Source organism: Manis pentadactyla, chromosome 1, assembly GCF_030020395.1.
Source record: "Manis pentadactyla isolate mManPen7 chromosome 1, mManPen7.hap1, whole genome shotgun sequence".
Classification (NCBI taxonomy): domain Eukaryota; kingdom Metazoa; phylum Chordata; class Mammalia; order Pholidota; family Manidae; genus Manis; species Manis pentadactyla.
This window is the reverse complement of record NC_080019.1, coordinates 169,564,249-169,576,859: the sequence shown is the minus strand read 5'-3', so window position 1 is coordinate 169,576,859 and position 12,611 is coordinate 169,564,249. Positions and strand designations below refer to the sequence as shown.

The 12,611-nt window shown below is 41.0% G+C and overlaps 1 protein-coding gene across 2 annotated transcripts in view; it reads left to right on the top strand.

Moving 5' to 3' along the window:
• Positions 1-889: 889 nt before the first annotated feature.
• The window catches only part of USF3 (upstream transcription factor family member 3), a 72,728-nt gene continuing 61,006 nt past the window's right edge, over positions 890-12,611 (top strand). For both annotated transcript variants that reach the window (XM_036929577.2, XM_036929576.2), the window contains exon 1: positions 890-1,150. The gene's annotated coding sequence lies outside the window, so the exon portion shown is untranslated. The remainder of the gene's footprint in view (positions 1,151-12,611) is intronic.

The window sequence follows — 12,611 nt, the reverse complement described above, 5'->3', positions numbered from 1 at the left end:
GTTTCAGGGCTCTAAACCTTTCTTGGAGTTCGGGGTCCCTCAGGTCTCCATTCCGTCACCCGCGGCTCTACACCTCTCGGATCTAGGTCTCTAGAAACCCAGCCTGAGGTTCCCAGCCCCATCCCCCAATGCCACATACTCTCTTCCCCAGCTGGGAGGCCCCCGGGACATTTCTGAACACGGTCATCTGCAGTTCGCAGGAACCTGCTTTGTTGCAAATGAAGGATGCCAGATGACCTCAGCCTACAAAGTTGAGCAGCCACAGGTACGCAGCGATCTTCCAGTGAAAGAGCAGCCGGAGACGTCTGGATTCTCCTGTCTTCCTCACCTCTTGTTACACAGGCATCATCCCGCCTTTATGCCCTCTAGACTAAGAGGAGCTCTCTAAACATTCTTGAGAGCTTTCCATGCCTTCTTTCTTTTCAGTTTTTCCACTTCCAAACTCCTACCTAAAAACGTGGAAAGCAGAACAGGGAACATGGTACAAAGAAGTCTCTTAAAACATCTCCTTTTCTAGGTTCTCAAGGCGTCCTCTTTAAGGAACCAGGCCCACCTCTTTCCCATTCACCTACTGGCTTTCCTTCCTGCCCATCACTCTACCTTTAAGAATATTTCCTGTTCCTTCAACCCAACTTGCACACCTCCGCCCCCCGGCCCTCCTCATTGGGCCGCCAGAGGCCCGTTCACTCTAAGATTTTCCCTCCATTCCTCCCGCCCCTCGCCTGGCGCAACGGTGTCCCGAGTTATGATTGGCTGCTATGGCAGCCTCCCTGGGGCCGGGTTGGTGGACTGAGTGGCAGAGGCGGGTGCGCGGTGCACCCAGGTTAGGCTGTTCGCGTGCCGAGAGGCGGCCGCGGGAGGGGCGGGGAAGGGCGGGGGGAGGGGGCTGGGAAAGTTGAGGCCGTGCTGCCGCCGGGTCTCCGGCCTTGAGGGCTCCGGCTCGCAGCGGCGGCGGTGGCCGCAAGAAGAGGCGGCGGGGGCGGGGGGAGAGGAGGGCCTGGGCCCGCGCTCCCCCAGCCCCAGAGGAGCAGGCGGCGGCCGCGGACGGAGATTCCCTCCGGCGGTCGGACACTCCTGCCGTCCCCGCCTGGGATCATGACCCAGGTGGGCGCCGCCGCCGCCGCCGCGGCCGAGACCGCGCAGCCCGCGGGTGAGTGACTGCGGGAGGGGGCCACTGACAGCCCGGGCGGGGGGCGGGGGCCAGGGCTGCGGGGGCGGCTCCGGGGGGCGGCTCCGGGCTCTGCTCCACCCACCCCTCCGTGCTCCCGGAGGCGAGGGCTGCGCGGAGTGCGCCTCCTTCGTGGGGACCCCTGCGTGCGGAGCCTGGAGGGGTGCGGGCGTGGGCGGTGCGCACACCCCTCTTCTCCCCGACCTCCCGGCGCCCCGCGCCTCCTGACTCCAGGCGGGTGGGGGGCTCACCCTGCGCCCAGGCCCCCAGATGCGCGCCGGGCGGGAGAGGCTCCACGCTGCCCTGGGCGCATAAAGAGCCGGACATCCAGGTTCTTACCGGATGGCCTTTGCCTGCCGCCTTCACCTTTTCCTGTCTCCTTCATCCTCTCTTCTTTCCTTGACCTCCGAATTTCCTTCGGACCCGCTGGTCAGACTCGTGCGACTTGCTTTTTAACTCTCACCGCTATGTCGGAGAGTTAGGCTTGCGTTTTCTTTTTGGAAACCTTTCTTTTCCTTTCTGAGTAGGAGCGGGGGAAGCGAATGGCCAGTCTCTTGAAATCTAGATCCAAATTTCTGAAGAAATGTTTCTGGACCGATTTTCGTATTTAACATTTCGATCGTTGGGTTCTCCCGCACTCGTGCTCTCTGCCCCCTTACTCCTTCCTTACTCCCTCTCATCCCGCCCCCCAGACTTACACTGGGATTTGGTTCTTTGAGTTTATTAACTTTATCTGGAAACAAGAGACTGCATAAACTTACGTGTGGAATCCTAGCGATAGGCTTCCAATTTACATTCTCATGCCATTTTTACCAGTAGGTACTGGCACCTACCACCACACAAAACAAGACAGTTTTGGCTAACTTAAGTTTGTAGTAAAGAAGACAGTTGCTTACCAATAAACAAAGTGCAGATTTCTTGAATAAACCCTTGGGTGAGTAACATGGATCCTGAAACATATTCACACCTGTGCTTTTTCTCTAAAAACAAGCAGGCAGGCAAGCAATCCTGCATTTTAAAGGATCAGCGGGTTGTCATAACTCTTCCATCACCTGATGACTTTTTCCTCCCACCTAGGACACTGGTTTAATGCAGTACAGTGTTGCTGTATGGGACATATCTGTTATTCCCTTTATTTGTGAAGTGCTCTGACAGTATTTGTTACAAAATGAGCAAAATACTTAATCATTGCATGTCTGAAACCAGAAACAGTATAATGTCTCTGGGTACTTCAAGAATGAATATTCAACCTCACATTTTGCTCTAAGCAATATGACTTTTGTATACATAGGTGTGTGTATATATATATAAAAGAGAAGCTTTATAGAAGTTTTTGTAGAACCTAGACATGGATGCAGCCCAGAACATTCTTTAATATGAAAGCTCTTCACTTCAGGGATCTAAGGGCAGCATAGGATTGAAATAATTATTTTCTAAGTTAGTGGTCTGTGGGACATCATGGAAATAAAATTATAATGTTGCAGACTGTGCAGTGAACCAGTCATGTGAGAGAAATTAATGGGTTATTTTCCTATTTTTAGAGCTTAGCATTGTCAACAAGGGAAAAGAAACACTAAGAAAGCTGAGAATGTTTAACTCAGGTTAGAAGATAATCTTCAGCAGGTAATCAGCTCAAAACTGCTGCTTATAAACAGAGTTAAATCAATCTTGGTCTTAACCACATCTGTCATGGCTTACCTGACATCTAGCCCAGTAGTTCTCAATCTGGACTGTACAGTCAAATCACCCTGTGTGTTTTCACATTTTAATGTCTAGGCCACTTCCCCCAGAGATTCCCTTACTGTTAATGTGGGGTGAGCCTCAGCCAGAGGATATTTTTAAAAGCTTCCCAGATATTTCTGTTCAGCATGTAGAGTTGAGAACTACTTTGAGTCTAGAACAGTGTCCAAACTACTAGGGTGTGTTCCAGGCTTTTCTGAATCTATGTGTCCAATATTTTCCCCATCGCGTTGAACCACCTGGTCCCACAGATAGGTAATTCAAATCCCTCACTTTTGTTATTGACATTGGTCTTTCTCAGCATACGGATGCCCTTCCCTGTGCCCTGTGCTTCCTCTCCTCACTGACAATAGTTCTAGCTCTACTTTTTTTTTTTTGAGAGGGCATCTCTCATTTATTGATCAAATGGTTGTTAACAATAAAATTCTGTATAGGGGACTCAATGCACAATCATTAATCAACCCCAAGCCTAATTCTCAACAGTCTCCAATCTTGTGAAGCATAACGAACAAGTTCTTACATGGTGAACAAGTTCTTACATAGTGAATAAGTTCTTACATGGTGAACAGTGTTCTAGCTCTACTTTTATGTAGGTTTTCCTGACAGCTCTGTATCTTAGTGGTTGATTATCTTTGAACTTTTATGCCATGTATTGTTTAAAAGACTCCCTTTATGTGTATACCATGGTGGTTAACTTCTTTTATATATACATTTCATTATTTTCAAACTTAACATCAAGGAGTATTCTGTTTTTTTGACTCTTCTGCAGTGGTTTGCTTTGAGTTGATTGATTTGCTTTGGAATCCTCTTGAGTCTGCTTGCAACCATAGTTTTAGGCTTGATTCCATCCCAGATGTTTGTTGGGGTAACTTGCTCACGCTTCAACTCACATTGAATTCATGTATGGATGTCAGTTTTTTCCACATCTTTTCCTGATTTCTTCAGTAGGTTAATTATTTTCTTTTCTATGGCCCCATAATATCTTGTACTTATTTCTGTGTTGACACTAATCACATTGCCTTCTCTACCAGGCAGTGTTTGTCTGCCTTCTCTACCAAGCTGTTGCCCCAGAGCCTCCACATTGAGCAGCTCTAGGAGGTACGACTCACTTGTATTTTTTTTTAAATATCAATATGTAATTTACATGATTAAAAGTTTTGATTTCCATATAAAAGATTCTACTTAAATAGTGTAAGCAACTAACAAAGCACAATTTATAAATTACATCAAGTGCTTTTTATCTTTGAACATTTTTAATGAAATGTTGATGGCTAAACTGCCAGAGAATGACAGACAGTCAGAAGGGCAGCACATACCATCAGCTTGTTTCTTCCCCAGTTATTAAATGTCACAACTTCATATTTTCTTGCTTGTGATCCCAAAACTGGCAGACTCACTTGTATTTTTAAATACCATTGCAGCATGGTGAAGCTAGAACTCCACTGACATGGGAATTGTGTTCTCTTTGTCTTTGTAGTCCTAGGACCTAATGTAGTACTTGTCATTAGTTGGCACTCCAAAGGTTCATTGAATGTATTAATGACTACTCGGTTATGTATTATGCAAAAATAACCATGTATGTCTTTAGCATAGGTTGATATGGCATTAATCAGTTTTGCTATTTAGTATTGTCCTATACTCCTATTATGGATTTGTTAAGGGTTAGTGGAATTTATGTAATTATGGTTGTGTCAGACCCCTTAAACATGTAATCATCCTTCTAATATGTATGAGGATGTATACCTTGAGTCTTTTACTCTGAGCTCTAGAGGTTTATTATCCATAAAATATTTGTGGAACTCTAAGAGAAAAGCTCTTAACTATTCAATTGGATAATTTTTATTTTTCTCATTAAATTTTCCATATGGTCACAACTGCACTTCTTCAGGAGGCCAAATCTTTTAATTAGATCGGTAGGGCATAATAAGTTGTTCCTATTAATATGCTAATACTGTGTTTTTAATTCAGTTAATCAAGTATTTATCGAGTGCTGACCATGTGCCCAACACTCTTAGGTGCTAAAGAGAATACAGAATGGTGTGGACTAAGTTCTTAAGTTTTTAGACTTTAGGGGAGGATTGGGAATACCATGTCAAATAATTAAGGACGGAACACAGTTTTAAAGGTAAGTATGCAAAGTCTATGATGCAGTGGTTACTACCAAGGAAAATTAAGAAAGACCAGATTTTCTTTCAATAGACATTTGTCATTCCCATATACTGAACACTGGTTCTTGAGTACTACTGATTTTTGAGGATACAAATAGGAAAGATGTGGTTTCTACCCCTTAGAAGCTTTCAGTCTAATGGGAAAACCAATAAGCATACAGAGTGTAGTTGTGTTAAGACATTGTGAAACATTACTTCGGAATGTCTGAGGCTAATCTCTAGGACCAGAGAAAGTTTCAAAGAGGATAATTAGGAGTTCCCAATTAGAAGGTAGATATGAACATTCCAGGCAAAGTAACAGGTAACGGGAATAAGAAGGAGCTTTTCTTGACTAAGGAGCTGCAAGTAGGTTGATGTCAATAAAAAGTGCTGTGTTGAAGAGTGTGGACTGTAGAGTCAGACACATGTGATTGGCAAGCCTTTATTCCTGAGACTTGGGCCCTTGCAGATCTTGCCTGTGTAGGGTAACAAAAGGCTACTGGTAACTTCATTGCTAGCATTAGTACAAAAAGGTGCCACAGGATTCTCCCAGTTTCCATCTATGCACCTTGTACCTTACTTATTGTCTGTTGCCTGGCTGCATGAGGGGCCCCAGATAGCCTTAGCTCACAATTAATGAAGCCATTATTGGGCCCCCTATTGAAAGCATTCTCACCTTAGTTGCTGTAATTTGTTAAATAGCAGATGTCTCAATGAAAGGGACAGAGAGAAGAAATGTGTCGTGTAACCATGAGGGCTACCACTTCTACCTCTTCTTCACTTGCAAGCCCAATTTCTCTTTGGTTATAAGCAATATAAATTGCCTTTGGCTAACTGAAGCAAAAAAGGGGCATTTATGGATAGATGTTGGGCAAGCTCACTGAATTAAAGGCAGGTAGAATAATGAAACCTTCGAAGGCCAGGGAATAGCAGCTTCCAGGATCACATGAGCCCATGGGGCTAACCTAGCCCTAGCCACCTTTCCTCCTTGTGCACAATCTTACTGTTCAGCCCCGTGCCCACCACAGAGGTGAGCCCATGTTTGACAGTCCTGTCAGACCTAAGGAATGAAGCAGAGAAGCTCTCCACGGGAAAAGCAAGGTATTGTCAGAAGGCCCTAAATGACAGGTATTTCCTACAGAGGTCATTTGCAGTGTGGAGATCTTTTTTTGAGCTTGATGTAAAGAGTTTTAGGCATAAAAGCCAGGTAACAGCAAGTTGAAGAGTAGTTTGGAAGTGAGGAAGAAGGGATAATGAATATGAAATAGTTGTGGAAGAAGCCTGATGTTTGGGAGTGAGAAACAATGTAACACCTGGAAGGAGATGCAAGGTCAGAAGAAATATAAATCATTTTTGCCTTTTAAATGGAAAAAATTGAGTAAGGATATATTTTAATGGAAAAGCCCTACTTGGGGAGGAGAAATAAATAATATATGAGAGAGAAGAAAGATTATGTAATAAGATTATTAAGAAGTGGGAGTGATTCCCATGCAAAGGTAGAGAGTTTAGTGTTAGCTGGAAATATTAGGGAAGGTTTTAGAGGATAGCCTTGTACTGAGCTTTAAATAATTAATAAGATTTTAATAAATCCAGGAAAGTGAAAAGGTCATTTCATTGGGAAAATAGCATAGATAGAGCCAAAAATGAGGTAGCTGATAAGGAGCACAGGGAAGAACCTACCTGACTTAGGAGGGAAGGATGTATGACATGATTAGCTACATAACTCTGTTCCTATGTGTGTTGTCCTAGGTGGAAATGGATGAGTGAGACTGGCCAGTAAAGAAGGTAGTGTTAAGTATAATCATAAAAGCCAGGACCCAAGAGTTTGGATTTGAGGCAGTAGATTGTGGAAAATAGTACTGTAGATTCTGGAGCAAGAGAGGCACATGCTGGAATATGGTGAATTGGAAAGATTACTGAGACTTTGGAGTATAAAACCATTGGAGAATGGGGAAAAGACTTGGGGCAAAATGACTCTTAAGAGCCAGATGTGTAAAACGGACCCTAATCTAAGGTGGTAGTAACAAACAGGCAAAGATGAACATTGTGAAAATAATTGATAGGATTTGGTGAGAACATTTGAAGATTATTTTCAGGTTTAGAGCCAGGAAAAAGTTTTGGTGTCATTGATAAAATGGAGAAGTTGGCAGTGGGTCCCTTAAGAGGCAAGGCACTTTGTTGCAAACAGACTCGTTAATTGGTTTTGCAGTGAAGTGTTCTGAAGAGACCTTTGCCTAACCAAAGATTTGGAGCCTAGATCAGTGTTGAAAGGTAGCTTTATTATAAAAACATAATGACTTTTATGCAGAAACAATTTGAAACTTTTTAAGGAGACAGCAAATAGACAAAAGCATCGAGTCTTGGAAGTCCAAGTAAGAGAGAGACAAAGATTCATGCTAGAGAAAGGTGATGCATGATTGGAGAAGAGGAAGAGAACCTGGGAGAATTTGAAGAAAACGGAGAGATGAGCAGCCTCGAATCTTGCAAAGAGGAGAAGGAAGACAGAGAAAGGCCTTTGATTTGGGTGAAAATGATCCCTGACCTGAAAGAAAGCAGTTTCTGTTGGCAGGAGCAATCAGAAGGCATACTGCCATGGGTTTAGGAGGGATTGGCCAACGAAGGAAAGTTGTGAAATTTCACAGGAATAATAGGCGAGAAACAGAGTGATAGACAGAAAAGGTATGAATTCTTGTTTAATGTGAGGAAACTTCATGTTTTGGAAGTAAACGAGAATGGTTAAGGAGGAAGTAAAGTGCTAAAGAGGAAAGAATCAAGTATAGAGTCCCTCTCTACAGGTGGGAGAGTTAGCTTTAGGATGTTCTGGGGTGCTGAAAGGACTGATGTATCCACAGAGGTTTGTCACGATAAATGTAGGGTCCAGTTAAGGAACTTACACCAGATGACTTCCATCTTCCCAGTGAATTAGTGGGTAAATGGAAGAAAGGTAACTAATGTGTACTGAGTGCTTGCCTATGTACCAGGAACTGTGCTTGATCCACTATATGTATTTTCATTCCATCTCTTAACAGTCTCCCTAGGAGTTGTTGATAATCTCCCAGTTTAAAATGAGAGGATGCTAAGACTTCAAGGAACACTTATTTTAAAACCAAATAGCTAGTAAATGTCAGTTTTGAGATTTGATCCTAGGTTGACTATCAAGGGTTATTCCCATTCTGCTGTACCTTTCATTCACTAATATGAGGTGAAGGATATGTGCGGGCTTGGGAGGATCTATGTTAGTGATTACAGTGGCTGTGCCACAGAATTTAGGAGCTTAAAAAAATTCCTGTACCCAACTTCAATAATTAATTCCTTCAGCAACATACCTAGTGATTACCCACTACGTTAGATTCTCCAGAGAAGCAGAACAAAAAGGATATATATTTCAGGATGAGCCCGGAGCACTACCGAGTGCGAAAAAGTAAGGAAGTACTAAAAAATGGGGGTGGGAGGGAAGTGGGGGGCATGTGAAAGGCACACAGGAACCAACCTAAAAGAGTGCCTGGTGGCCAAAATTTTAAACAATCTGAATGATAAAATAACTATAGCATTACATTTTGACCCATATAATAAAATAAATATCCATGAGTCCATACTGATATAAATAAATGATTGAATGAATAAATCGGGTAGAAGAGACAAATCTCCCTTGCAGAAGAATTCTAAAGAATATATTTAGGTACTCCTTTCTTTAAGAGGTGAAGATTAGTTCCCCACTCCTTGAGTGTGGGCTAGACTTAGTACTCACTTGCAAAGAGTAGAGAATGGAAAGGGAAAAACGTAACATAGCAGTAATTACTCAACTCATATTACAGGAAATTTGGGAAGTGAAATTGGTGGGGAAGACTACTTCTTTTACAGCCTAAATCCTTCAGTATGATCTGAGTAGTTTAAGGATGTTTTATTTTTAAAATAAAAAAAAGTACTTAAGTAAAATAGGAAAATAAATATACATTCTTATTAGTGTTGAAAAACTTGGAAGGGTGTCATCTAAAGATCAGAAACATTGAGGAATTAATAAAAAATGCAAAATATATGGGATCAGACTGATAGCAAAACCTTACAGTGTAGGGAAATTTACAATCCAATAGAGGATTAAAAGGGAAATGCTGGAGAGGTGAGTTTTCCCAACACAATTCTGGAAAACTCCAAAGCTCAGAGACTTTGAGAAGTAGGAGAGAATTGAGGTTAGTTGTCTTGGTCGGTTTTTTCTGCTATAAGAAAATGCCACCGACTGGGTGGCTTATGAACAACAGAAATTTATTTCTCACAGTTCTGGAAGTCCAAATCAGGGTGCCAGCATGGTTGGGTCCTGGTGAACGCAATCTTATGGGTTGTAGACTAACTTCTTGCTGCATCCTCACATGGTGGAAGGGGCAAGCAAGCTCTCTGGGGCCTCTTATAAAAGCACTGCTCACATTCTTGAGGGCTCTGCCTTCATGACCAAATTGCCTCCCAAATGCCCCACCTTCTAATACCATCACTTTGGGGGTTAGGATTTCAACATAATGAATTTTGGGAAGAAGCAAATATTTAGACCATAGCAGTGGTCAAAAGGTAATTAATTACTAGACCTCAAAACAGCTGTACCAGGACAAGTTAGAATAGCTAGTTAAAGCCTGTTCACTCAGGCCAAGCTGCTAGAACATATTTGTATAAATTGGAAGTATCTCCATCATGGGAATTAGGGCCAGAGAAAGAATCAGGGTTATATTTTAGAGAATTTCTGGTTGTCACTCTGAATGTGGAGCTCCTTCCGACAGAAGGCCCCCATCTAGTTGCTTTTGATAGCCAGAAGTCTGACACTCTGCATGTACATTCATGACAGGGAGAAGAGAGTTTCCCATATATGAAAGGAGTGGTTCTTAGTAGTGGATGCACATTAAAATCACCTAGGGAGCTTTTTTTTTCAAAGGTGATTTCTATAGGTCATCCAGAGTTGAGAACTGCTGGGCTGAAGAAGCCAACTTTAGCCACCAGTTCAGTTAACTGAGACTCACTAAATGTTTAAGGAAAATCAACAGGATGAGAGAGGGCCATCAAGCTGAAGAGAGGAATTGATGTTTGATGAAAACAAATTGAGTACCATAAACAAAAATACTCAAGGATTAGAGAGAATAGAATTTTTAATAAAATAACAATGTGGTGCTATGAAAAAAATAGGAACAAGAACGTTTTTAGGTGTGGCAACATGGATGGATCTAGAGGGCTTTATGGTAAGTGAAATAAGTCAGACAGAGAAAGACAAACATAAGATTTCACTTAAATGTGGAATCTAAAAAATAAAATATGAACAAACAAAATGGAAATAGACTGATAGACACAGAGAGCAGACTGGTAGTTGCCAAAGGTGAGGGGGGTTGGAGAGTGGGTGAAATAGGTGGAGGGGTTAAAAAAAAAAGTAAGTCTTTGGAAATTGAAAATATCTCTTGAAGTAAAAACTTCAGCAGACTGAATAACAGCATGGTTGTAATATATGACTACATTAATGAACTAGAACATCAGACCAAGGAGTTCTTTGAGACTGGTACAAAAGAGCAAATAAGAAAATTATGAGCTGTTGAATATGGAAGATAGATCTAGGAGAACTCACACTCTAGAATTAAAATTCTCCTCAATTTCAGTGAGTCCTTGGCAGAGGTGAGTGGTAGGTAGTTGGTGGGTAAGAAGTAGAGCATATTATGAAACTTCTGTAGTGGTCGAGGAGGAGACCACAGATACTGTTTTCACAGAAAGAAAACCTTCATCCTTAGACTGGCTTCCCTATTTTGCAAGATGTCTTCAGGTTCAGTGTTTGGAATTACATGCTGTCTCTTTAAATCAGGAAGAGAAAGAGCATAGTCCTGAGCTTTGCTATAATTGGACAAACCTGAGACCAATCACTGTCGCCAAGAAAGGAGTCATTTACCAAGAACTGCCAACTCCTACCACCGAAGCAGAAGGGCTGGGTTGGGGAAGGGTACATACCTGAGTGAAAATTGGGGAATTTCATGAAGTGGGGAGAGGAAAATGTGTGACAAATGTCTACTACAGTATGTTTCTTAAAATTGTTAAGAAGGATATTCATGAACAGAATGGATACGAGGGAAAAGATAATGAGGAAAATAAAGAGAAACAAAAAATCAGGCAAGGAAAAGTAAAAAAAAAAGAAGAATATGACCAAATGTATTGATAGTTACAATAAATGTGACTGGAATAAATTCTTCTTTTTTTAAAAAGCTGTTAGATTGTATAGAAACACATCTCCAGATTTATTTTAGACAGTGTAAACAAAATAATGCAGAAATGTTTAAAATACACACATACATGCTCCAGGCAAACATTGAATGGAAGGAAATGCATAGTTTTGTTATCAGACAAAATCTAATTCTGGAGAGCAAACATTTAATTAAAAAAATATTTAATGAAGTCCTAAGAAGCTAATAATACACTTCTCAAGTACTCATATAATGCATAATAGTATACTATGCAAGAGAGCCACAAAGAAAATACCAAATTCTAAAAATTAGATATTATTTATTGCTAATTGTAATGCAAGGAAATGGTTCACACACAAACACACACAAATTAACAAAATGGGAGACAAGAAATATAACTACTTGGAAAACTTTTTACTTCAGCTTAGGTTGGAGAGAATATAAAAATTAAAATTAAAAAAGGAAGAAAAAGTTAAGGTAATAAAACAAGCAAATTACAGGAAAAGAAATATAAATAATGACATGTGAAAGGGCCTTCAGCCTCACTAATCATCAAGGAGATGCAAGTTAAGCAATAATAAGATACCTTTTGTTGCCTTTGGACTGATAAAAATTTGAACAGATGTCTATTGCAGCCTTCCAAGTATGGTTTTTAATAGCAAAAAAAAAAAAATAAGGAAGAGGGAGAAAAGGAATATTCATCAGTGGTGAACATCTCAATAAATTATGGCTCATTCATGATATGTAATGCTTTGAAGGTATTAAAAAGAATAAGGTACTTAAAATATTACATATCAAAATCTATGGGCTCTGGACAAAGTTGTACCTTGAGGAAATATAGCCTTAAATACATGTATTAAAAGACTGAAAAGTTTTATTTTGGAAAAGAAAATTCATGCATGTGGAAAAAAATTAAAATTGTATATGAGGATATAGTAAGTCTTGTACCCTATCCCCTTATTTTCCCCCCTCAAAGACAATCAATTCTGTGTACTGTTAATATATACATACATAGTCTTCTCCCTATCCTGAAGAATAGGTATTGTGTGCAAGTTTGTACCTTTTTAAATTAAAAATATATATATATATACACACACAGCATATATTATGTATGTAACATATTATATATACATATAATATACTTTGCTAGGGCTGCCATAAAGGACCACAGACTGGTAGCTTAAATAAGAAAAGAAAAACTAATTTTCTTATAGTTATGTAAACTAGAAGTCTGAAATCAAAGTGTCACCAGGTTTGGTTTCTTCTGAGGCTTCTCTCCTGGGCTTGTAAGCTGATTGCCTTCTTGCTCTGCGCTCACATGGTTGGTCATCCCTGTCTGTGGTCTGTGTTCTAATTTCC